Below are 27,450 nucleotides of genomic sequence, written 5' to 3'. Positions count from 1 at the left end.
AAAAAAGCAATGTTAATATTTTGTTATAAGCTAAAAAGAATTTTATTATTTTACCTTGCAAGTGATATATATTATTATGGAACGTAAGCATCGGATTTTTTAAATTTATTAAATTTTTGTCGATATATCGATATCTAGAAGGCTTCTTATGAAGTTTGTGCTAAGATGGTATTATTATATTCGCCGCACATGTGCACCATTATTTACAAAACGTATAGAATATTAATTTTCTTTCGACGTAATAACATACTAAACGATATATATAACTGATATTGGAAAATAGGTTTAGTTTCAATACGCATGAAAATGTATGAGTTGAAAATCTTCACACCGATGTTATATACACCGATTTTAGTAAAGCATTCGATAAAGTCCACTCTTTATACTTGTATATAAACTCGATATGCTTGGGTTTCAACCTAGTCTCACTCGTTGGATTTCCTCCCATCTCTGTTGCAGAACACAAAAAGTAATATTTAAAAATATGTTTTCGAGTACCATTACTGTAACCTCTGGTGTTCCTCAGGGCAGCTATCTTGGCCCGATTCTGTTTTTGCTATTTATAAACGATATCTCTATAACTATAAAATATTCTAAAATCTTGATGTGTGCTGATGATGTAAAACTTTTTAAGACTTACGCTTCGATTGAAGAACGTTCTTTACTTCAGAAGGATTTAAATTGCTTAGCTGCTTGGTGCAATATGAACCACATGCCACTTAATCTTCAGAAATGTGTATTTATGTGTGTTTTCGCGTAGGAGTTTACAAGCAGCTTCTTACACAATTAGCAACCAAAACCTTGAAAGTGTTAATGTTTTTGTAGACTTGGGAGTTACAATGAACTGCAAACTTAGCTTCAACACTCATATAAGTGGCACTGTCAATAGAGCTAAAGGTGTCTTAGCATTTGTGAAAAGGTGGTCAAAAGAGTTTAGCGACCCCTACGTTACGAAAACCCTCTTCACAACATTGGTTAGACCGATATTAAAGTATGGCTCAATATTCTGGAATCCGCGTTTTCAAGTCCATACTGACAGGCTCGAATCAATACGAAAACAGTTTTTACTATTTGCCTTAGGAATTTTCAATGGGCCTCTTCTTTTAATTTTCCACCTTATACTAATCGATTAAAACTTATCAATCTTCCAACTCTTGCTAGTCGTAGAGAAATGCTTGGCGTAATATTTATGACAAAACTACTGAATGGATCGATTTCAAGCCCATTTCTTCTGAATTAAGTGAACTTTTAATTCGTATTTTCAAAACGAGTTCAACTACATATGTAAATATTCACTTTTTGAATAAACTATAGATACCGTCATTCTTTATAAGTCGACAGATTTGCACTCGCATCAGCGCTTTATTTTTCTATACGCAATGATTACGTATTCCTAAATAAGTACAGTGACCACAAATGGGTTAGCCTATCATTTTCCTATCATATTGGTCATTGGCCTTGAGTCTTCTTGCTTTATGGATCCGTATACAAGAAAGGCTCTATTTATCTCTGTTCGAGCGTGATTTTCAATGAAGGCGGAATTTCTCGTGAATTCCAGAAACGGAGAACTATGGGAATGCGGGCCTTGAAACACGCGATATGGGTTAAACGAACTTACCAGCTGTTCCTATCTGTTCAACAACAATTAGAACACAATCTTCTAATATGTATGTGTATATATATAACAATAGCCTATCACAAAAGCATTTATTTCAAAAATAGAAGCAAAAGCTAATGGAAAACACTCACCTGGTTGATCGCTGGTTTTTATAGGCCCCAAGGAGGGTGGCGCCACTTAAAGGAACCGTTTCACAGGACAAGTCCGTAAAGGAGAAAACGAGTTTTGTCAGTGAGTGTCCACCAGCGAGCTCTCCAGATGAGGTTTTGGGATGGTAATGCAGGTTTTAACAATCTCTTTAAACGTATACATTTTCATTATTTACAGCTCTATTAACAACTGTTATTCGCCCATAATTGAAAGAATGGAAATAACTTTGGTCTGCTTTGGTTTGAGGCTTTTAGCTATGAAAGCATAATCCCTTTCTTTTCCTATTCCATATGATCTCATTACTTTCCGCCTGAACTGTACCCAACTGTATCATTATGTTTTTTGAGGCAACTATTAACAGTTCAACAAAATTTTACTTGCCCTCACTGCTTTTTGTGGGTCCTTAAAGAGACTAAATATTTAATTTTCAATAAAATTTTCGTGTCACAGTTTATGGTAGAACTCTTTCGGCCAATTCTCATGCAATTTCGTGAGCATGTTTAGTATGTTTGATCGGATCTTATCTATTTTTAATGACCCAAAATGGTCAGGGTGGTCCACTCTTAAATTTTTTTTTTCAGACAAAATTTTTGATTCAAAAATACATGCAACGCTCTGAGACTGGGAATGGGATGAAGAAGAATAAAAAGAACTAGAGAAAAGGAATAGAATGTAAGGGGAAAGAGACTGAAGAAGAGATAAAATTAGACGAAGATAGAAAGATGGGGATCGGTAGTAAGTGGTATAAACTTCTTAGAAGGTATGAATGCCGGGTCTGCTAATTATTATGTAAAATAAACTAAACCAAACAATACATACTTAAAAGCACAATTTACTACTGTATATGAAGAATGTATGGCTAAGTGCTAAAAATAATATAAAATGCACTTTCAACTTGGATTGATAACCAAATCGCATATCGCACACCTTATTTAGCTGCCATTTTATTTATTATTATTTTGCACAAATAAAGCTTAAAATATTTTATATAAGTAATTGACAAACTTGTTTCGATGATTTACAACGGCTATAACAATAACAATTTTCAGATAAACCAACACGCCTTTTATGTTAATTAAACGAATCGAATAAAGCTAAGCGCAGTGCAGGCATTAGAAACAACCATAGAAACAAATGAACGAGAAGAACAATAGCAATGGCTGGAGAGCCACAAAACAAAGCTTCGAGCTACAGCGTATAACGAAAAACTGTAAATAAAAAAAATATTTGATACATGAAAAAAAGAAAATAAAAACAAGTAAATGTGTCTAAGTTCGGGTGTAACCGAATATTATATACTCAGCGTGAGCTTCAATTGTACATTTCGTTCCAGATAAGTTACTTTTCTACATAATTGCTTAGTCATAAAAGGGGCGGTGCCACGCCTATTTTTTAAAATTTAGAGTTTTTCATATTTCTTGTTATAAATACACTTGGGAAATGAAATACCATTGATATAGAGCTCTTTTTTGCAATGATATAGCTTGTTTTATTCGTCCACGAACCTTTTAAAAATCTTTTATATAAAAGTTGGCGTGGTCCTTAACCGATTTCGTTAATTTTTCTTCAAAGCATTATTTATAGTAAAAGCAACCTCTCTTCCGAATTTTGTTACGATAGGTTTAAAGATTTTTGATTTATGATTAATAATATTTGTAAATTTGATTTTATCATAAGTGGGCGGTGTCACGCCCATTTAAAATTTGTTTTCAAATTTTTATCAAGAGCTTCAATATAAGTACACACGTCAAATTTCAACATTCTAGGTGTATTATTTACTAAATAATCAGGTTTTTTGTGTTTTCCAAAATGTTATATATATAAAAAGTGGGCGTGGCTATCATCCGATTTCGCTAATTTTCAATACCAATCTATTCTGGATCCAGATAAGCCCGCGTATTAAATTTGCTGAAGATATCTCAATATGTACTCAAGTTATTGTGTTAACGGACAGACGGACGGACATGGCTCAATCAAATTTTTTTCCGATACTGATGGTTTTGGTATATGGAAGTCTATATATATCTCGATTCCTTTAGGCCTGTACAACCAACCGTTATCCAATCAAAATTTATATACTCTGTGTGCAAAGCACGCTGAGTATAACAAGTAAGTCAACATTAAATAAATTAGCTTAACCAGTTGGCGGTAGCAACGAAAAAGCAGCCAATCACTGACGCGATAAAAACGCACACAACCAAATGGCTGGGAGTGTAAAGCTGTTGCGCACAAACGGGTTATGAGAGAGAGCGTGCACACTGTGAAAAGCTGCAGCCGAGCTTACGTTACGTAAGTTGATTAAAATTGACGTCAGGAATGTGGATACGGTAAATACATCGCGCTCTCTGATCAGTGTTGACATAGTAAAAAGTGGGAGTTGCCAATATTCACTTCAAGTGCGATGGCTTTAAGTGTTGTGTGAGCTTATGTATGTATGTGTGTGAGTGTGCAGCTTGAGTGGGTGTAAAACTCACATGCAAACACACACATACGTACGTAGATTTTTTCTTAACGCTTTTTATTTGCTTTTATTTATTTCATTGACTTAGACTGGTTTTTTATTGAATTTGCATTTTTACAGCTTTTAAGTCGGGCTCCCTCTATACAACGCTGCTACATTGGGGATTACTTCGTTATTGTTCGTTGTTCGATACGCCGTTAAAGTTCTATCGCTATTGTGAAGGCGCGCGCGCACATATACGATTACAAATACAAATATACCGTAGATTGGGCTGGCGACCGTGAATTCTTATTCGCCGTCGTTGTGGCGACACCGCGTAGCCCATATTGCCGTCGGTGGACGATTTTTATGCCACAATTTGTGTCGATCCAGTGCGCTAAGTCAAAAACAAATAAACTTAATAGAAAGCGGTGTAAGCAAATAAAAACACAAAAAAACAGAAGTAGAAGAGCGTAAGCAAACCTGGCATAGGGCATGCTTGTACAAGTTAAGCACATTGTTGTTGCTTTACATTTATTCTACTTGTACTTATTCGACGATCGTCTGCTCTTGGTTGCATTTGCGCTAGTTAAAGGGTTCTCGTTGGTGTTTAATCTGGCTGTGCCGGTTCTTGCTTTGCTGCTTTTAAGGTAGCTTTGCTTTCTTCGCGCGATCATATTGCTAGTGTGTGGCGAGATTTGAAAGCAAGCAGTCGGTGTTGCGTACAATTAAAGTATGAGAATATTTATATAGAGCGTACTGGGAAAAATACACGTTGTGGTAAAAGGATCGCAAATGCTCTAAATGTGACCGTACCGAGAGATTAAAGTAAAATGTAAACAATGCTTATCGGTTTAAGATAAAACAATTTGTGTTGACATTATTCGAAAGTGTGAAATAAAGAAAATGATGTAAAGATGATGAAAAGATAAAAAAAAAATTTAATATATAAAATACACTTACTTACATAATAGAATAAATATGTGCAGATAAAGTGTGAGTCAATTATGATAAATTAATATAAATAAAAAAAATATTTATAAGTTACATTGAACATTAAAAACCTTTGTTTAAACAGTATAATAATTGAAACGAATTGCATAATTTGAACAAATTTTAAATTTAATAATATCAAGGCGGTGACAAATCTTCGAAGAAATCAGCAAATTTGCTTGTATGGAAACGTGATTTCACAAAAAATTTGGGGTTAGTTAATTTTTTGTCAAAAAAAAAACCAAAAAAAAAATTTTAAACTTTTCCAAAAATGTGTAGTTGTTAATTTTGTTTAAAATCTTTCTTAAAGGTGATATTTGATTCTTAAAAAAAAACTTCCCTGATCTAGCCGTCCTGTTAATTGAGTGCGAAGTGAATGAGTTTTTGATAATCCTCCTATGGAGTTTCAAGATCCCGTGTGTTTAAGAGAGTTATGATTAAAATCTCTTAAGTTGAAAAACTCAAAATCTCAAAAACTTGCATAGTATTCCGGTAATTTGAAGGTGCTACAATGTGGAAGTTATAACGGAAGTTAGCTTATATGAATAATCGGTTGTATGTATGGGATATATGCAACATATACGACAGCCGATTTTGATGATTTTTTTTAAAGTCTACTTACTTATACAGTATATTGTACCGCATACATCTTTAATATATAACCAATCTTAGCGACATTTGAAAAAAAAAAATATTATTATAAACAAAAATCTCCTCTAACTTGTATACAGCTTCAGTTAGGAGTAGGTCAGCAGTGTCCAAAAGATAGTCAAATACACTATAAAAGTGTTAAATTTTAGCAAGCGTTGATTGTATCAAAACCTAAGTTGGGTTTATTCAGAAACCATAGAGTTTCAGCAGAGTTAGGGAAAACTTTTTTAGATATTCCAAATTTTTTTATTATAAAATCGCAAAACACTATAGTAATTTTACTAGAAAAAAACTGTGCAACTACAATTTTGCAACGAAGTAATAATGGTATATTTCTGAAAAAATGGCAGCACACGGATAACTTATTCTTAACAAACTTATTTTTCAGCTCATTTAGTTTCTTTTTATTTTGCATTTACAAGCTAAACTAGTCACTGGTGTATTGCGATCACATGTAAACATTTTTTAGAATTTTAGGCTTAAATGGCTTATGGGGATATTGGTCCCTATAAACTACTTAGGTAATATTTCGTACTAATACTTGGAAATCCCATTGCTTTTCTCTCCATCAATTTTTCTTTAAGCAATAAGAAGTTGCTGCGTGTTAATGGAGCAAGTTGGGCGGAATAATGGTGGAAAGACTAACGGTAGGGACTTGAAATGTTAATATGAAAAGTTCAGCGAATATTATCTCTATGATGAGCGTTTTCCGATGCTCTGTTGGACAAAAAAGTTCTTATATTATTGCACTGTGTAAATAAATAAACCAGAATTATATCAAAAATTTATTTTATCATTCACAGAGAAACGGTGAATACAAAGCTTTTTTGGAACAATCGATATTTTTCGACTGCTTTTTATTCAATTATTTATATTGTAACGATTTTACTTGCAAACCCTCTTATTTGCAATCCTCTGCTAAGTTCGAATCACTAAACTGTTGAATAAATAACTCCAATTTGTAATAATGCAAAATGACCTTTATTAAAGTACTTCACAATAACACTCAAACTGTGCAACGAATAGCTTGCTTAATAACCAAACTGATTAATAGCTCAAATGAAACTCTACTATTCAAAATAATACCGCTCTTGCTCGCAAGATAGCGTCTTAGTCGAAACTGCTTGACAACTCAAATTAAACTGAATTCCAGAGCCTCTACAATTGCCGCCCTTTATACTCTTTGATTTCGACCTTCGCATTTTATAGGCGCTTCCAGAATCTACTAGTCCAGCAGCTCTCAAACTTCTCAGCTGTAACTACAATTGTACAATTTTATAGTTTTTCTCATTTCATACTTATAGGAGTATCTCAGATATATGCATGTGTTTGTGCATTGACTCTCCGCTGCTCGTATACGTACATGGTACATATGTGTAGACGCAATTATTGTTTCGTTTATGTAGATACATATTCAGTGTTGCCAGGTTAGCCTTTTCGAGGCTAGATTTAGCCTTCTTTTTTGCCTTTAAAATAAAATAATTTCAATAGTCCCTGTGAACACCTAATACCTAATAATATGAGTTCTCTACAAAAGATTAACCCTTTTTCTGCTGAAAATTCGTTGAAAGTTTCAAAGCCAGATGTATTTTCTTACTTTGAAAAAGAGAAGTATAGTTATTCTTCAAGTCAAATAGCATTAATAGAGCTGCCGTGGCGAAAACTTATAACTATACAATGGAAAAATGTACACTCCACCATGCAATTTTGGTCGGAAGTCCGAGAATTCATATTTAGTTTTTTAGTATTACCACTCAGTAACGCGGAGGTTGAAAGAATTTTTAGTGGCATGAAAATTCTGAAAACTAAATTAAGGAATAAACTAAAAATTAAAATGCTTAATGCGCTGCTTAATATTAGATGCTCGTCAAAACGCTTATCTAAATGTTGTAATGATTTTGAAATTACCGACGATCTCATATCTATGGTAAATAGCCAAACTTTATACGCAGACTTAAGCTCTTTTATTTCTTCAGACGGGGAATATTTTATATAAATAATTAGTTTGTAATATATTTTTTTTATGTATATACACATATAAATAAAAAAAATAAATGTAAGGTGCGATAACCTCCGAAGAGATCTAAGGCCGAGCTTCTCTTCCAATTTGCGTCGCGCTCCTCTTGATTTTCCCTACAAATTGGCCGGACGGGACCTACATGTTTTATGCCGACCCCGAACGGCATCTGCAAGGCAGATGAGTTTTCACTGAGAGCTTTTCATGGCAGAAATATACCCGGAGCGCTTTCCAAACACTGCCGAGGGGCGACCCCGCTTAGAAAAATTGCCTTCTAATTGACAAACCTTATTTCTAAAATTTTGATGTTGCTTTGTCCGTGGTGCGAACCCAGGGCATACGGTGTGAGAGGCGGAGCACGCTACCATCACACCACGGTGGCCGCACATATGCAGTCATTTAAAGTAATTCCATGTGCTAGTCAAGGAAAATGTGCCTGATATGTTTTGAAACAAGAAGTTATGTTTAAGTTATGGTTATAAGTTTTTATTTACAAATGTGTAAACTAAAATATCAAAAAAAATTTTATGAATTAACCAAAAAAATTTCTGGCCTTTTTTTAGCTTCTTTTTTTTCTAAATTTAGCTTTTTCTAACCTTTTTTTTTGCCAATCTAGTTTCTTTTTTGTTCATCACCTGGCAACACTGTACATAATGATTGATCTATGGATGTGAATTCACGTCACTGCTTAGCATCGGCTTAGAGACGATAGCATCGCTCAGTGCTGCTAACATTCGTTACACTGCCCTCCACCTAAGTCTGATCATCCCGATCAGACAAATCTCTCGATCTAAACGCCGCTAACATCGCCAAATGTACCACTCTTCTATTTCGTTATTTCCCAATTGCTTGTATGCGGTAGATGACATCACTGATCGTCTTCACAACTCTGTACGGGCCTTCTCAACTGCACCGATATTTGGATGGAACACCTTTCCGCCGGTGAGAGTTGTACAGCAGTACCAAATCTCCCTCCCGGAAACCTTCCGAATTATTTTCCTTGTCGTACCTGTGTTCCATCTTACTACTCATTATTCTGGATCGTTATCTCGCACTCTGTTGCTTGGCCAATGAAGAACTACTTTGTAGAGCTTGTTCTTGACGGATTGGCTTCACATACTCAGTATCGTTCCGACGTTTCCCAACAGAAGTGCGCGCTGGCTTGAAACCATCCTTGCATTCTTTCTGAAAAATTCTTTCAGTCATTTTAGTGCATCCATTAGGGTTTGTCGATGCCGGTCTTTTTCTCGCAAGTACTTTTAATTTCGCTTTATTTGGCACATTCGATCCATCAACCTTTCCTTTTGACTTTCGTGGCCTTTGTCGAGTCTTCTCCACCAGCACCCGATTACTGCTGAACCCGTTTTACAAACTAAAGTTTAGTGGTATGTCCTGGTTCTTATAGCGCATAATTTTTCTCCGCATATCGATCCTGATGTCATGGTCAACCAAGAAGTCCACTCCCAATATGATTTCATCAACGATCTCCGCCACAACGAATTTGTGTAAAACCATGACCTTCCCAATTAGGACTTCACATATCACTTCTCCCTGGACTTGGTTATACTCGCCTGTGACCGTACGCAACCTTGCTCCAGGTAATGATTTTACTCTCCTGTTGACCAAGTCAGATCGGATCAAGGAATTAGATGCGCCCGTATCTACAGTCAGTACACGCTCCTTGCCATCCACATAGGAGTATCTCAGATATATGCATGTGTTTGTGCATTGACTCTCCGCTGCTCGTATACGTACATGGTACATATGTGTAGACGCAATTATTGTTTCGTTTATGTAGATACATAATTATTGATCTATGGATGTGAATTCACGTCACTGCTTAGCATCGGCTTAGAGACGATAGCATCGCTCAGTGGTGCTAACATTCGTTACAATATGAATATATTTTTGAAGTTTAAAGAATTTAAAGTAACATCTTTGTTAGGACCATATGTATAGAACTAGCAAATGCTTTCTTCATACCAATCCTTGAAATCTCAATATTAAAAAAAAATAGATTTTACTACTTTTATGCATATGTGTACGCGTATAGTTGTGTATTAACAAGTAAGTGGAATATCTCCCCATTTCGGCTGCGGTTTCTTAAATCCGCTATTTAAGAATATGTCTTAAGATAGAAAGTTTGTCGAAACGTCAAATTCTGAGTAAAACAAATCCTGAAAAAGGGCGTTCTTGAAAAATATTCTGATATAGAGTGATATTCTACTCAGCATTCGATATGTTAACATCATCGATTTAGCCATGATTTAGTTCATGAAAATGAAGTGGTATATTAAGTTTGTCTTATACAGCCGATTATTTGGATATTACGAATGGGATAAGATTATTGCTTAGCCCCATTCATGAAAGGTATGAAGTCCCGTCCTTACTTTTTTTTATTTAAAATTAGCTCAACACTTTAAATTATGGCCAAATTATAAAATGCCGGTTGCTGTCGTTTATGATCGGTATGAAAATTATTGATATGCGATACAAACGAACAATAGAAGGATAAGTTTCAAGTATATACTTCCTCAATACATATTCAATACATTCTTAGCTAGAGATGGGCCATTATTCAGCTCATATGAAATGTGGTATTGACTGTTCTTGAAAGAAACCAGGAGACAGGTGTTAGTAAATCCCACACGAACTTTTTTTTATCGAACGTCACTATATCCATTTATGGATAGCAATAATAATTACGGAACTCACTTAATATTTTTTATAGATACTAATTGAATACATTGATCAGATAAGGGTGTTGAATAATAAAAGAATATTTTCAGATTGCCAACCCCTTGTTGTCCAAAACAAGAAGAAGCACGTTTATGTAATATTTTTTCTCAGATTTCCATTGAATCAATCAATAGAAATGAAAAAAAGCTTGTTCGAAAAATTTAATATGAGAAGAGGACACTGTTCTCAGTAGTATCGTTGGGCTAGAGAAGCTGAAGTTTTTTATACATTAACGCCAATGATAGTTGAAAAAAGTGTTGCAGTACATGTTTTCACATTTCACATCTTCTTTGACTTTCACCGAATATTGCTCAAGGTATTGCCAAATTTTCTAGTCGGTCATCTTTTGGTACTGGCTCATCTTCCCCACGACGTTATACGACGAGGATATCCCACAAAGGGATTTTTGGTAAATATTCCATATGCTATTATTCTTGCGGGTTATATTGCAACGCAATTGAGTTTCTTAAATTAATAGTCTGCTATGTTAAGCTTAACATAATATAAGCTTAATATAATATTAATACCAGGGTATGCAAATAACACCGGTAAAGTTTTGCCAATGCAGCATTAACGTCTCGAGATATTTTCAAACAACTCATAAATACGGAAATTGCGGTTATAAAAATAAAACACAAAATTGTTCAATTAAATTAGGCGTAAATTTAGTGTACTAAGGTGTTTTGAAAAAAAAAAAATTATAATAATAAAAATAATAATAATAAATGAATTATCAAAATATGTATTTGAATTCGAACTCTGATTGTTTTTTAAGTTGAAATGTAGAGCGAGTAAAAAATGGTTTAATTTTTGGCTTGGGCTCACAATGGTTTCATAATAAAATTTGTGGTTTTAAGCGGGATATATTCTTTATTTGTCACTCGATTTGAGTGAAAGGTTTTGAGATTTCAAAAAGCATAGTTGAAAAAAATTCGTGACCTTTTGTTTATTTATATAATTTTTTTAGCGCAAAGTTCACAAAACTCGCGCAATTTGAAAGTAATTCATTTTCATATGTATTTAATTAGCGAGCTTTGCTAATATTGCTTTATACAATGGTTTTTGTAATTGATATTAGAGAAAAATTGTAAGTTTAAAAACGGCGATGGTTACTAGGACATGTTTCTGAATTTCACTTCTTCATCAGCTAGCTTTTCGGGAGCTGAGCGTTGAACTCGAATCTCCAACATTCATATCAGTGCAAGCCTTTAGCTGCTAAGCCATATGAATGTTCCGTTGTTCGCTGTACAATTGGTCTCTAAGAGTTGCCTTTTTGTTTATATTCCTTTTGATAATTTCATTTTCGAAATGGCGCTTTCGAATCGAGCTCAGGGCCTAACAATAATTTTTGTATCACTATTATTTTTATAATGAATCTTTTCTTAACTGAAAATTTTTTTAAAATTAGAATAGAAGAAAGAAAAAATTTAGACAACTGCCAAAGCTCGTTGTATAGATCAATTTTCAGGAACTACTAACTTCTAATTTAAAAAATTTTTCAATTCATCATAAAAATAATAATGATACAAATCAGTACGCCGATATAACAACAAAAATTGTAATTCACTTTCCTGCTTACTCTAGTATTTCTAATAAATTTTGCCAGATAATTTTGGGGTCAACCCCAAACGAAATAAAAAGTACGAAACAAAAATTTAAAAATTGGTGAAATGAGACTACTTTAAATACCAACATCTTTCGTAAAAAAAATTTGAAATGTATCGCGCTTTAGACTCCAAAACTTTGAAGTAATCCGCTGTGAGCCGAAGCCTAAGTTAAAACCGATATAACTCGCTCCCTGTTTTGCCAAAATCCTTTTCAAACATTTTAATATATTAAAAACACGCTTAATTTAAATTAAATTTTTTTGTTTTATTTATGACTTGTTTAATTGCGCTTTAATACTGACATATGTCTTTATGCAAATATTTCGATATTTCGAGGGTGTATTGACAAATTTGACTGAGAATTCGGAATCAGCATTCCAAATAACATCTGGACATGTGCTTGTGCTGGTTGGGAATCTCTTGCCTTCCGAAAGCTTAAATATTATTATTAAAATTATTATTTTTTTTTTAAATGTAATTACTAACTGTAATATTTCAAGTTTTAGGCTTACAAAGACGTAGTAATAAACAAATAAATAAATAAAATAAATCAATAAATTGGAAATTATTTCGAAAATATTTAGAATTTATTTCAGAATTATTATTGAGACTATATCGAGATTGCTTTCGAAGGCATTTAAAGTGTCATGATCCTGAAAATAATTGAGGGGAAATGCTCCAGAAGTATTCCCGATAACAAGCCGAAAATAGTTTCGATGGAATCCCGAAATAGTCTCAGGGTTATTTCGAAATGGGGTAGGAAGTAATTCCTGCATCTAAGCTCGAAAAAAAATTAATAACATGATAAATTTCATTTAAAATAATCGTCATGAAATACATGACACTGTGCTTAAAATAGTCACAATAACTTAAAAAAAATCCATTCGTATGATTGAAAGGCACAATAAGGTTGTCGTAACTGTAGTTACTAACAAATTACCATATTAAAGAACTGTGTGGGTGTTTCACTGAGCAGCAAATTTGCATAAATTGCTTTGATTTGGCAGCAATTAGTGGCAATAAGTAAAACCACAGAGAATCAAGTATAAATATTCACATCGAGTTCGCAGCTGGAGTCTTTTGTATAGCAGTAGCGCACCGAAAGCAAAAGCAACAAGTGCAACAAATACATATATGAATAACATTAGATTGCTGCTGCATATGTGAGTGAGTGTGAAAATGTGCGGCTAATGCTAGTGTCAAACTGCTGACAGAGACAATTGCAGCCAGTGTTAATGATCAATCAATCAAACACAAACAAACACACTGAAATTGTATGCTCTTAATGTGATAACAAACGTATGAACAAGACGAGACTGAGTGCCGGTGTGTGAAATAAGGAGAAAATTACTAAAAAATAGCTACGGCGCTGGTGGTTTGCGCACTAAACGTCAAATATCAAACTGTGCGCGCTGTCAGATGCAGTTAGTCGCATACTTCATTTCGTGGAAGCAGAAAAAAACTATGAAAAATTGTTAAGTGATAAAAAAAAGCAATGTTATTGTAATGGAATAATCAATTAATTGGTGACATGAGCCATCAATCAAATGCATGAAGAGTACTTCAAATCTACAGAAAAATAAAAACAACAATAAAATAAGAATTGAAAAAACTGTTGTATAATTCGGACTGTGAAAAAAAGTTTACAAGTTTTTTTAGCGCTGTTTGTGTGAACTAACATTTTTTTTTTACTATTTTTAACTCAAAACGCGCGCGTGCTCTAACTTTTTTCTGTGTATTTGTGTGCACTGCATAAAACGTCTTCTCTACTAAAAGCATACACTTAGCTTTTTTGTAGCTGTGTTTATGATTAACATGTGAAATAATATTGAAGGTAATCATTTCACACCTTCAATATTATTTCATCGCTTTAAATGCAATCAGATAGCAATCAAATATAGATCAAATAACAATGAAATAATAAAGCAACTAGGAATGCAAAATAGCGGCTGAGTGTGACAGAAAAGAAATTCAAAAATTAAAAATTCCAAAAATTTATAGAATTCAGTGTAGCAAAAGTTTTAAAACTTCAAAAAAAAAATTTACTGAGTGATTTTTTTGAGCTTTTTTGAGTGATTTTTTTGAGTTGCTTTATTGAGTGAAAAAAAAGATTATCTATTTAACGCACGTTTTCAAATAACCCAGCTTGTGCTACATGCCAGATGCTGTCTTTTAATATCGCATATACAAATTTGTCAATCAATAGATAAAAGAATGACAACTCAGTTTTACGCTTAATTAATTTTTATCACCACTCAATATTGAAATATCCAAATACTTGTAACAAACTAAATTTAAAAGCTTGAAATTTGTTTTTGCTGTGCGTTTGCAGTTTTCAGCGCCAGTTTTGGCAGTTATGTTGTCAACTTTAATTGGATTGAAAAAAATGCGCAAGCGTGCTCAGCAGTGTGACAGTTAAATAAACAAACCGTCAAACGAGGTGAGTTTGTAACTTCGTTCAGTGAGCCGTTAAAATGTGTATTTGAATGATTTTAAATTACATTCGACATTCAACACTTGCGCCATAATAAATAAAACACATAATAAACGCATTTTGTTGTTTTTGTGCAGCTAAAATGATTTACAGCTAATAGATTATTGTTGTAAGTAAAACATGTTTCGATGATATAATGTACGGTAATTAAAAAAAGTATTCAAACAATTTTTTTTCTTAGCAACATTCAGGGCTTTAAACCCATCTCCATTGGAGCAACATTCCACCTACATAGACACAATGAGTAATTTCATTCAGAGGGTGTACGTAATCGTTAAAAGGGCTATACATTTTCAAACCACGGTGGGCATCCGATTTTGTTGTAAATATTTAGCTTCTTGTCTGTAGTATATTTCTTAAGGGAGGATCCTAACATTTTTTATATGTGTGTACATATTCAGGACTCCTATTACATTGAGCCACCGCAAGGGAGGAAAATGTTTAAAACTACGCCTTTAGATTTGAAACAATGAAAAGGGAGCGTCACTGCCAGCTATATCCGACTGAATTAAAAAAACTGTATAAGTTTAGCCCTATACTTGAAGTTTTTTTTGAGGGGTTGAACTGGCCAGTTGGTCCATTATATTACAAAAAGTTTTCTTAATGGCCAAACTGAAAACTCACATCAAAACCCATTTCATCTGCTGTTGCTGCTGTTACTGATGAGTCTTAATTTAAAACCATGTAAGTCCAGAAGGCAGTATCCAGTTAGAATACCCACAATGAGTCCTCTCTTTTTAATGACTAGATTAGCTTTGTAAGTTTAAGGTTGTAAGACCTGGGCTTGATGTTCTACATTCTACGACGCTTATCTTCTTTTAATTTCGCCTTTAATACCTAGGTCATCCGCATTTAATCTATTTCCATATGCCGCAGATCCGATATAGACGTATACTTCTGCCACAGTCCCTACCTCTTCCATTCCGAACCATCGGTGTACACGTGTGTTGAATTCCCCCTCTATTGTGGCTCTGATAGCCTATCGATGCGTACGTATGCCATCAGGTAGTCTGTTTGTTCAGTATTTGATGAGTCCATACTACTATGACCGTGAGGTCTGTGCTAAAGCTGCTCCGAGGCATTAAGTCTCGCTGCAGTTGTTAACGCTATGTCCTTCACTATCAGGTTTGTAGGTGGGATTGTAGAATCAATAGTGTAGGATAGGCTTAACAATCGCTTTAAATATCCAAAGCAGAGAAAAGGGACGGTAGGCCTCACGTTCAGCCCAGGATTCTTTTACATGCATAAAGTGCCGGCCTCTTCACGCTTCTTACGTGCAAGGTTTATCTTCAATAAACTCCGATTCGGGAGTTTAAACCTTTCTGCGTTGGCGTTCAACCTGACTCAAGATGCCAGAGTATATATATCCTGAATCGCCTAATCCTTCAAAGTATGACTTTGTGGAAGGTATTTTCCACTTTGTTGAGATGGTAAAATATTTCCTCTAAATATTATCTCTATCTGTAAAATCTCTATCTCTATATAAAAATGTCTTGAGAGCCCAAGAGGGGCTTAGAAGAAACAATGGAGGTTTTTAAGCTCAACATTAGGATAAATAAATAAAAAACAAACGACTACCGAGAAAAGATAGTTTAAGCTGTTACTAGAAGGATAAAAAATTATTTTCCGAGACCCTATCAAATTTAGGAATAAATTGTGAACAGTGAGACCACATGTGGGATTTTGTAATAAGTTTCCTCAGAAAATGTGAGCTGATTTTATAACCATTAAAGAAAAGACGAATCTTCATACTGTCAATATCGTTAGCATTGAAATCATTTGAAATTTGGCATTGTGACCATTTTATATGGCTGGGCAGTTGCTCGAGGTCATGTCTTTACTTAGATGGGCAGTAAAACTTTATCCTCAATGCAGCTAAAGTTCGCACTGAAAGACTTGGTATTAACAAACCGTTGCCTTTCTATGACTCCTTGCGCCGATTGGAAATGATATGCTGTGTAATATGTTGGGCTCATTATTATTATTGTAAATATTACTTAATTTAATGTATTTTTGTATAAAATATTTAAAGTTTTGTATGAAATGAGGTTGTTGTTGCGAAGGCAAAAGTTAAGTTATTCCGACTAATCATAGTCCCTATAAGACAAAATCCGGACAGAAGGAACATACCGAAAAAAATTTCGCCTAGGTGAAAAAAATTACTATAAAATTATTTTAAAATTTCCATTCTTTGATATGTGTTCTATTGTTATAGAAAATTGGTCTGGATTGTGTCTTGTCTGCCCTATAAGTTGCTGGAATTTGGCTTTGTTGAGTTTTTGCTGTGTCTGTATTTCAGCCCGCCCAAGATATAACTCAATCTTGTCGCAATTTCTGAAAGTGCGGATTATGAGGTGCAATGAGATATGTTGCTGAAAACGTATCGATTGAGATAAAATTCTATAATGGTTTTTGAAATTTTTCAATCTTTCATAAATAATTGAAAATATTGCAATAGAAACCCGCAATCGTAATACGCATAATTTTTAGAGCTACTGTTGTAAGTGTGCACATAAATAAATTCATTTATATTTTTAACGACTTGCCCGCCCGCCATCGAGAGATAAGACGTTATGCTAATTACTTTGTAAATACGATTACTTTGCTCTCATTTCTTGCATCCTTATTACACTTGGACGCATAAACACTTACACACACACACACTTACACTCCAATTTACCTGCATTTTTATCACAACTCACATGCAGAAGGTAAACCAATTTTTCATACTCCATTTAAGTAAATATGCAAGTAAATAAGTAAATAAATAGTTGTTGTAAATATTTGCCGACGAGTTTATTTGCTTACACTCTCATTTATGTTATTTACTCCCATTTTTTGTTGCATTCATATTTTAAAGACTATTTTGTTTTTGTTGTTAAATTGACAGTATATTTGCTTTAATTTTAAGTGTGAAATTATAAATGTAAATTGTTATTTGTAAAGAGATATGTTGTAAATCTAAATTAAAAGTTTGATAAATAATTTAACGGTAAGCTATTTTATATACATTTAACTACATATGTACCCGGGCAGCGAGTCCAGCTCGATTTTGTCAAGGGACTGGGTAAAGTTTGCTTTCTAGTATTATAAAACTTCCAAGAAAATTATTTCAATGCCAATAATGGTTTGCTAATGTCTCTTACTGCTGATCTCAATCAGTCTTTTCTATATAGATACTGTCTGGTTTTTTCTTTGATGCTTAATTTGTGCTCTATTTTTACGGAATTTTGTTAGCAACTACTTTAGATTTATCATATGATACCATTTTCAGTAGTAGACAAGACTTTGTCTTTAAACAAAGAGGTTCTTGATCAATTTCGGATTTAAAGTGTTTTGTTATAGACTTTGCCAAGAATATATTTAGAGTTTCGAGAGTTCTTCAATACTGCCATTCTAATTATTGCATTTGGATCATTCCGAGTTGCAATGAACGTCATCTTGTGGCATTCCAAATAAACAAATAAAAATGAATAGATGCAAGGCGCGATAATCCCAAAAAGATTTTAGGCTGAGCATCTCTTTTAATATGCGTCTTGCTCCTTTTTATTTTCCCACAAATTGGCGGGACAGAAACTACATGTTTTTACGCCGACTCTGAGTGGCATTTGAAAGGCTGATGATTTTTCACTGAGAAGCTTTTCATGGCAGAAATACACTCGGAGTGCTTGTCAAATCACTGTTAGCAGGGGTGCCCATTTTAGAAAAACGTTTTTGCAATTAACAAACTTTTTTCTTAATTTTTGATGCTACTTTGCCCGTGAGTTGAACCTAGGACCCTCGGTATGGTTGGCGGAGCACGCTATTACCACATCACGGTGGCCGCGGTGAAAGAAGTGTAAGAATTACACTACATTCGGCTAACATGGGGTACAGTTTTGCTCAGAGAGACTACAAAGCCGCTGAAACAGGGCACATAATTTCTTCTTAACATCTCACTATATTTTTAGCTGCTTTTGGGACATACTATGAACATTCAGACGAGAAAAAATGTTCCTTCAGCACCTAGATAGCATATTATATTTACTAGGACATATTTTTTCATCCAGAAGGGATATGGCATATACTAGGAAGAAATTGAAGCGATCCCTACTGCGCCTGAAGAAAATCTTCCACACAGGCGGCATCTGGAATAATCTAAAGTAAACTTGACAGGTCACGTTCAGCACCAAAATTCAATTTTCAGCCGGTATATTAACTACTTACCTATTCAAATTGGATTAAGCCGCCTTAATAATTTTTACCGTTCAACGAAGCTCCCCGGCCTCTTATTTGCTGCACGGCGGTACCAGCCGTTGCCAACGCGAAGGGATACGTAAACCTTTCTCAAAACTTTTCTCTCCAAAACTCGCAGAGGCGCATCACCTGATGTAGTCAGCGTTTATGATTTTGAACTTGATTTTAGAACTTGATTTTCATTTGCCGAGAGAGGAACTAACTTTTCAATCGCTTGCTTAGTCCAACGTAGCATTTTTTGGCAAGAGCTATACTTCGCTGGATTTCCAGGCTTATGTTGTAGCTTGTGTTAATACTTGTTCCCAAATAAATTATCTTCTTTAAGTGAACGAGCCAGTCAGGATTACCAGGTCTGAAGCCTCAGTGCGGAAATTTAGTATTATTTTGATAAAAGCTCGATTGCCTTGCACGGAAGTATGACCGCAAAACGTTAGAAGTTGTGCCTTGTGCCTAATGCAGCAGACGGATGACACTTATGTCATGACTAAAATGGCTTCTAATTGCTTAACATTGGACATCTATCAGGACGGACAAGATGACGGCCGTTTCGATTATACCTTGAAAATCTCTTCAAAGCCTTTTCTCCCGCCTTCGAAGTTTTTTTCCGAAATATTAAATAAATTAAAATTAAAAAATTTCTTTAAATATATTTTCATGCTTTAAGCAATGAGGTTACTGCCCGCTTAACAACAAGAAGACGTGCCTATTTCTGGCCGGTCTGTTTTTTAACCGATCTATAATCGCTAGAATGCGGATTCCAATACCAACTAGAGGAGAAAAGACTTTGAAGAGACTTACAAGGTATAATCGAAACAGCTGTCGCCTTGTCAATCCCAATGCCTCGTTTTTTAAACAGTTGGTAAGTTGAAATTTATAGATTGCTGTTATATTTTAATCAATAAGGGTACTGCTTGCTTAACAACAACAATTAGTCAAACATATTGATACGAACTTTATCATGTTTGGACGATTAAATGCTAAACAATTTTGAAAATATGAATCATAATTAATGCTAAAGTCATGTAGACTGCATACGTTAAAAATAGTTGCTTTTTAATTAATACGGAATATTTTTAGATTTTAAATGCACTTAAATAAAGTTTCGCACTCACAACACATTAGGCGTGAAAAGCTTTAAGTACATACATATGCACCTATAAACCGTTGCCACTTTGCTTCAATTCCGATCAAATTAATTTGTTACTGATTCATGTTTTTCCATTCTCCCATGCACTACCAACACTTTGAATTCCTTCAGCCTCTGTGAGATCCTCACGGAGCGGCCAGCTCAACCTATACTGCGGAACCATAATTCCTGTTTTAAAGTTGCACTCTCCTGCTCGAAATCACGTCCATTCCGACAACATAATTATGATTGTGCATCAGCATACAGAAAATTTGAGAGCATTTATTGCTGGAAGAAAGATATAGAAGAGAGAAATCATTGGTGCATTGCGCGAGGCTTAAGATAATGTAAGTTGTTGTTAGTGCAAGACATTGCAGACACAACAATCATATATATAAATTGGGTATACAATCGAGTGGTACATGCGGGTTCTGTAATCGGCGGAGATGGCTGAACATAGCCTCTTAAATTGCGAACCCACCTCAAGCCGTAGCACAAAGTTTTCGGGCTGGCCGTGGCCAGAGTATTCCGCATTCAATCCCTGGTGTTACTAAGCTTCATCAAGGAAGTCGGAATGTATGAGATGCTGTGAAGAAAATGAGAGCACAAAAGATCAATGGTCTATTATCTATCTATCTTAGCCCGCAGCATTAAAAAAGACTCCCTCCATGTCTTTTTTAATGCTGCGTCATGATTATTTGCTTTAATTCCAGCCCAAGTTATCTTATCAGGCTATATTTTTAGAAAAGCCTCACCGATCATGAGTTTGACATAAGTTCAACTTTTGCAAAATCTCCCGAAGTGGTTTCTTTGTTTAGTTGTCGCAAGCCTGGATAACCTAGCAAACAATTGCTTGATCTAGCCCCGCCAAAAAGAGGCATAAGGAATCACCCCCGATAGCACTGTAATGAGATCCGGACCTGCCATGCAGCCAATTTGGTCAAGACAAGCATGTTGAGAACCTAGGAAAAATCCACACAAAGTCGAAAAACACCTTTGTTTGGCGCGTCTGGCGAACACCGTTATCAATATACGCTATCATATCCTTGCAGAAGAAGGAAGTAGACTAGCAAGGGAGACACGAGTCACTCTGGCTCAACTTCGTTCTTGATACTGTAACAGGTTAAACTCCTGCTTGTCCAAAATCAACCCAGACGTACGTAATATATGTCCGGCATGCGATATGTCCGCCAAAGACACCAACCATCTTTCAATTGTGAAGCCTACGGCTCTAACACTAACTTTCCTATGGTCCACCCCTGTTGAAACTGCTAGTTTTCTTCGACTGCCGTCAGAAGACTTAGAAGACAATTTGTGCCTGGTCGCACCCATCGAATGGAGCGAGGCACTGTTAACACAACAATAACATTGGTTTCTTAAAAAAAAAAAACAACAATTCAAATTAGAAAGCAGCGGGCTGTTTCTCAAATATCAGATCCTACCATTTTAGCCTAAATATTCGTTTTGATATTAATTTTTCTATGTAAAGAAGTAACATAAAAACAAAAGGAAATTTAACAAACATTATCAGCTGGTGCTACGCTCAACGACAAATAACAAAATATGTATTTTTCTTAAGTTTGCAACATCAGTATCTACTTACATCTATATAAAACAGTTAACCATTAATCATTATTCCATTACTATTGTTTAAACTCTCACAAAAAGGTGGCTGGAAAGTAAGCAAATAATTGAAGGCAAAAAGAGTTGTAAAATAAAAGGTTAAAGATTATAGTTGGTATTCAAAACTAGTAAAAGAAAATCTTACCAACTTCTTGAGACGAAAACTAAATCAAATCAGCATATAAATTACACGACACGTTGAAAAAATCCCAAGCGAAGCTTTCGGGGCATGGAATTACTTCGCCGCAAAATCGACTACTCTCACAAACGAAGTGATACTAATTTGCTTGGTACGTACCCTGTAGCTCTGCAGGTCTGTCATTAGGCACCAGAAATCGTATACCCGTTGCAACAGTAGCAACCCCCGTCTATGCACAATATATGCACTTTTAACATTGGCATATCATTGGAGGTGGCGTTTTACTACACGTATTAAACTAACTGCCTTGAGAAATAACACACCCTTGCCCTTATAGCAAGAGAATACAACGTCCCCCGAATTGTAACTAAATGCATTGAGAAATATACACCGAAAAGACTTGATAATTGGTAAGGTAATAAGACTAAGTGCTTGTCGAGTAGGGTATTTTGCCACTGATAGAATATCAGGGCAGATCTACGATTTATATTTTCGCTTAAAAAACTTCTACTCCATTTCAACTGCCATATTATTTGTCTTACTAGACGATTTTAAAGTATCGTAAATCTGTTAAGCATTTGTGCCATTCATCTTTGCAGGCACATTTTTTGCTTATTCATCAAAGAAAAAAAAACCACAAAAAAAAAAAAAAACTGAACACTGATTTTTATGATTATCTATTTAAGTCTTTTGTTTACTCCCAAATATTCATTTATCAAGATTTTTTTAAATTTTTTTTTTTGATTTCTACTTCTGCATAACATCAGCATCATTATCAGCTATTCAGAGAAGCACAAAAAACAGTAAAATTTATTTGTTTAATTAGTTTTAAACAATAGTTATAACGTACCGGCATTAAAGTCTATTTATGTAAGTAAGTAAATTTCTATATTTACATATTTGATCTCAGATGTGAGCTCTTGAATTGCGAGTGGAATAAATGATAATGTCGTATATCTCTGGCTATGTGCATCGTTTTGTTTGTGTCTCGATTTTTGCAAATATTGCTTATTCTGTGTTAATATTGAGTTATTGTAAAAAAATTCGAAAAATTATGCTAAAAAAAAAACAAGTATATACATATACTAAATTTTCAGAGACACATATCAGTTGCAACTGAGTATATTGCAATTGAAATATGTCCCTCCATTTTTTCTTTAGACTATTCTCCACTTCTATGACCGAAAGTGTGTGTGGCCATGATGCATCGCTACCGATTCAGCTATAGCTTATGCACTATGACCAACAGAGGTTCATGTGTCGGCTATTAAGCACAAGCCATTTTGTAGCGAGTTATTTAACCACTGCCGCGACTCTTCAATAATTGCCGCTGGATGGGTCTCCTGAACATTATATAAGTGTTGACAATTGTTTGTTTTTACCCACAAATGTAGATGTGTATACATGTAAAAAAAAGTCGTCGTTATTGAAGTCGTATCACAGGAGGCCGGTTAAAAAGGTAGTAATTGAAATAAAAGAATTTTCAAAGGAAGAGATATGAATTAAATTTGGTAAAATTTCGTTTCACAATTCATTAATAAGGTAAATTGAGAATTTATACTATATAAGACATACGAATCTATATTATGGTTTACAAATTTATGTCTTTTGCGAATTGGAAATAAAAAAAGGTATTTTCTCAGTAACAACCTTTTCAACCGGTCTCCTGAGATACGATTTTATTACCGACTTCGTTGAGATACGTACTTTATTTTATGTATGTTTTTTAATGGTTGTTTATACTTTTATTAAGAATTCATGAGCTTAACACTGGTTTACAATAATTGAATGTCCAATTATTATATTTTTCTGAGAGTAACTGAAAACAAAGAAAGAAACAAATGGTACCATCGCAATAGGCCAGTAAATGTTTCTTTATTTCTTTTCAGTTTCTCTTAGAAAAACAAAATACTTGACTATTCAATTATAATAGGCCGGTGATAAGCTCATGAATTCTTAATAATAAGTATACGTCCTTTATAAAAAAGGTTTTAGGATACCACTTTTCTACAAGGATAGATCGATATAATCACACTTTTTGTAATAAAAAATGCGAATGAGAAAACTCTGCGCTGTTCTTCTTTTATATAAAGGGACCCGTGTTCCTTTTAAGCCGAACTTTTAATATAAAAAAGCACTGCCAAACGAAAAATATACCCATACAATTTCAAAAATAATTTTTGCAATATTAAACGACGTCCTCATAGTTTGATTTTATATATCCACTAGCAGACCCAGCAGACGTTGTTCTGCCCTAAATTAGGCCTATCTGCATACATCTTAATAAGCGTTTTCCGTCTAACTCTGCCTTCCCCTCATATATATTTCTTAATCCTTTTATTCACTTCTCCCTCCGTTTTTTTCGATTCATCTATTTCTATTTCGCCTCACTCTATCTCTATCTCTTTCTCAGTCTCCTTCTCCTTCCCTCTTTTCTCTTCTCTCAAGTTCTTCTCATTCTTCTTCATCCCTTATTGCCAGTCCCAGAGGGTGGTATGTATTTTGTTCCAGTCCTATTCCGAGTCCCAGTCCCATTCCGAGTCTCAGCCCCAGTCCTAATCCTAATCCCAGTCCCAGTCCGTCTCTGGTCTAGTTCCCGGGGAAAATGATCGTAAATACTAATACAGGAAAATTAATACACCAAATTTCAGGCAAATCGAATAGGAAGTACATATGTATATAGGTATGTGGGTATTATTAATTCATGTCTTTATTTCGGCTTCGCGTGCTTATTATGGCGGCCACCGTGGTGTGATGGTAGCGTGCTCCGCCTACCACACCGTATGCCCTGGGTTCACACCTCGGGCAAAGCAACATCAAAATTTTAGAAATAAGGTTTTTCAATTAGAAGGAAATTTTTCTAAGCGGGGTCGCCCCTTGGCAGTGTTTGGCATGCGCTCCGGGTGTATTTCTGCCATGAAAAACTCCCAGTGAAAACTCATCTGCCTTGCAGATGCCGTTCGGTGTCGGCATAAAACATGTAGGTCCCGGCCGGCCGATTTGTAGGGAAAATCAATAGGAGCACGATGCAAATTGGAAGAGAAGCTCGGCCTGAGATCTCTTCGGAGGTTACCGCGCCTTACATTTGTTTTTTTTTTTTTTTGCTTATTTATCAGTTTTGCCAGGTTGATGCGACTAAATCGAATATGACATTGGAAATTACTTTAAAGCTCTCAGCAACAGATTTCATTTGATATCCATAATACACACACATTGTAGGGGTATCCGGGTCCACGTTTTGGCCTATATCTCAAGACCCTAGTCACCCAGTGATATAAAAATTACTCTGTACCCAAGCACACATCAACAACTTTCATTTGCTATCCATATTATACACACCTTCTAGGGGTATCCGAGTCCACGTTTTGGCCTATATCTCGAGACCGTAGTCACCAATAGGTATGAAAACTACCCTATACTAAAGCACTAATCAACAGCTTTCATTTGATATCCATTATGTACAAACACATCCTAGGGGTGCCCGGGTCCACGTTTTGGCCTATATCTCGAGACCCTAGTCACCAATAGGTACGAAAAATACCCAGTATCAAAGTACTCATAAACAGCTTCCATTTGGTACACATATTGTACAAACACATCCCAGGAGTAACCAGGTCCACGTTTTGATCTCAAGACCCTAGCCAGATCTAGATAAAGAGTATCCTTTGTCCGTTTCCTGGTTCTAAGCTACCTCTCCACCAATTTTCAGCCAAATCGCGTCATCCGTTATTGAGTTATGCGTAGTGTAAATAACACGACTTTCTTTTATATATATAGATTTGTATGGGAGGTGCCACGCCCCCATTTTCCCAATTCCACATTTTATTGGTGATGTTAGGCATTGACCTCATATAATTCCTTACTGAATTTCAATGGTCTGGGATTTATACCTTCAGAGTTATGCAGTACCAAAGATTTCATTTGTATGGGAGGTGCCACGCCCCTTTTATTTATCCATATTATTTTTAGCCTAAAACCTTCCCGTTTATCGAAGGAACCTATAGCCAAAATTTGCTGATTATTGAAGTGTGGGAAATACGTTTCCATAGGTAATACACACACACACAGAATTTTATTTTTATATAGATATATATATTTTCACCATATTGCTGTTACGCAAGCTTCGGTTTGCGATCTTAGGTCGATTATTATACTCAGCGTGCTTTGCACGCAGAATATATTAACTGTGGTAACATAACATAAAATAATTCGGCCGAGAGCGCGCTTTTACTATAAGGAATGTTTCAAAGAAAAATTTACGAAATCGGTTAAGGACCACGCCCACTTTTATGTATGTAAAAGATTTTTAAATGCGTCGTGGAAAAATAAAGCTATATTTTAGGAAAAAAGAGCTTTATATCAATTATGTTTCTTTTCCCAAGTGGAATTAAACAAGAAATAGGAAAAAAAATTTAAATTTTTGAAAATGGGCGTGGCACAAGACATTGTTTCTGAAATTCCTATTGATTCTGACAACTTTTTTTTAAAGGGTGCTTTTAGTTTTTCCTCCATACAAAGTATGATACAATTTTTGTTAAATGGAAGAAAATCTTAAACACCCTTTAAAAAAACTTATAGAGACTTAACTTATACTTTTTTAGACTGAGTCCCGATTTTTCAGTGCGAGTTTAAACAACGTCTAAACTAGACTAGACTTTAGCCTTGCTATTTTTGGTGCTTAGGTTCAAGTTTACAATGCGAATCTTAGCAGTTTATCGAATTAGCTTATGGCAATGAACGAAAACAAAGTGAGGTACTTGCGGTCATCAAAAAAAAATAAAATAATTAAAAAAAAATAATTAAGTTAAACGGTTTTATTGAAAACAATACTTACATGAAATAATAATCAAAAATACGAAAAGCTAGAAAATAATTAGGCAGGTCATAGGTACTAGTCATCACACTTCTTATCAATCTAGGGCGTTGATCAGACAATTATATAAAAGCGTTAAATAAAAGTTTAAATTATTTTATTTTCAAGTTTTTAGTCTTTATTTCATTGCCTATTATTTCTCATTCTATTTAGTTCATTTAGTGACTCATTATTACAAGGACTCTTTCCTGACATTTTGTAACAACCTAAGTCCTCAATACATAATCCTTCCAAAGACTTTACTCGACTCTGCGCCACGTATGCTTGTCCCTCCTCCACCTCCAAAATATTTTGATGTCGCTTCTACTGGACTATGTGCAATATTTGTTATAAATATGAGCCAAATCGGGCATCATAGGTCGCTTTCTATTCATGTATGTATTATGTGTTCCAAATATGGACCAAATCAAATCGGACCACAAATACGATTTTTGTGATTATCTCGATCCTTGCGCCACCTAGCGGCGATTTTTTTTTTAATAGGTCCCTTTCTATTCTTGTATGTATTATGTGTTCCAGGCATGAACCAAGTCGGACCACAAATACGATTTTTGTGAATATCTCGATCCTTGCGCCACCTAGCGGCGATTTTTTTCACAAGTCGCTTTTTATTCTTACATGTATTATGTGTTCCAAATATGAGCCAAATCGGACATCAATACGATTTTTGTGAATATCTCGATCCATGCGCCACCTAGGGGCGATTTTTTTCACAGGTCGATTTCTATTCTTGCATGTATTATG

General features: G+C 34.9%; 1 protein-coding gene across 6 annotated transcripts in view; it reads left to right on the top strand.

The window, feature by feature from the left end:
- The first annotated feature begins 4,422 nt into the window (after positions 1–4,422).
- dysf (dysfusion) overlaps positions 4,423–27,450 on the top strand; it is a 177,222-nt gene continuing 154,194 nt past the window's right edge. For 4 of the 6 annotated variants that reach the window (XM_067778852.1, XM_067778859.1, XM_067778865.1 and 1 more), the window contains exon 1: positions 4,423–5,414. The gene's annotated coding sequence lies outside the window, so the exon portion shown is untranslated. Of the gene's footprint in view, positions 5,415–14,331; positions 14,656–27,450 lie in introns of those variants that run through there. The other 2 variants (XM_067778839.1, XM_067778846.1) reach the window with 2 other exon arrangements.

The sequence above is a fragment of the Eurosta solidaginis genome, chromosome 1 (genome assembly GCF_040869045.1).
Source record: "Eurosta solidaginis isolate ZX-2024a chromosome 1, ASM4086904v1, whole genome shotgun sequence".
NCBI classification, from domain to species: domain Eukaryota; kingdom Metazoa; phylum Arthropoda; class Insecta; order Diptera; family Tephritidae; genus Eurosta; species Eurosta solidaginis.
Note: the sequence above shows the minus strand (reverse complement) of the source record. Positions and strands in the feature narration are given on the sequence as shown.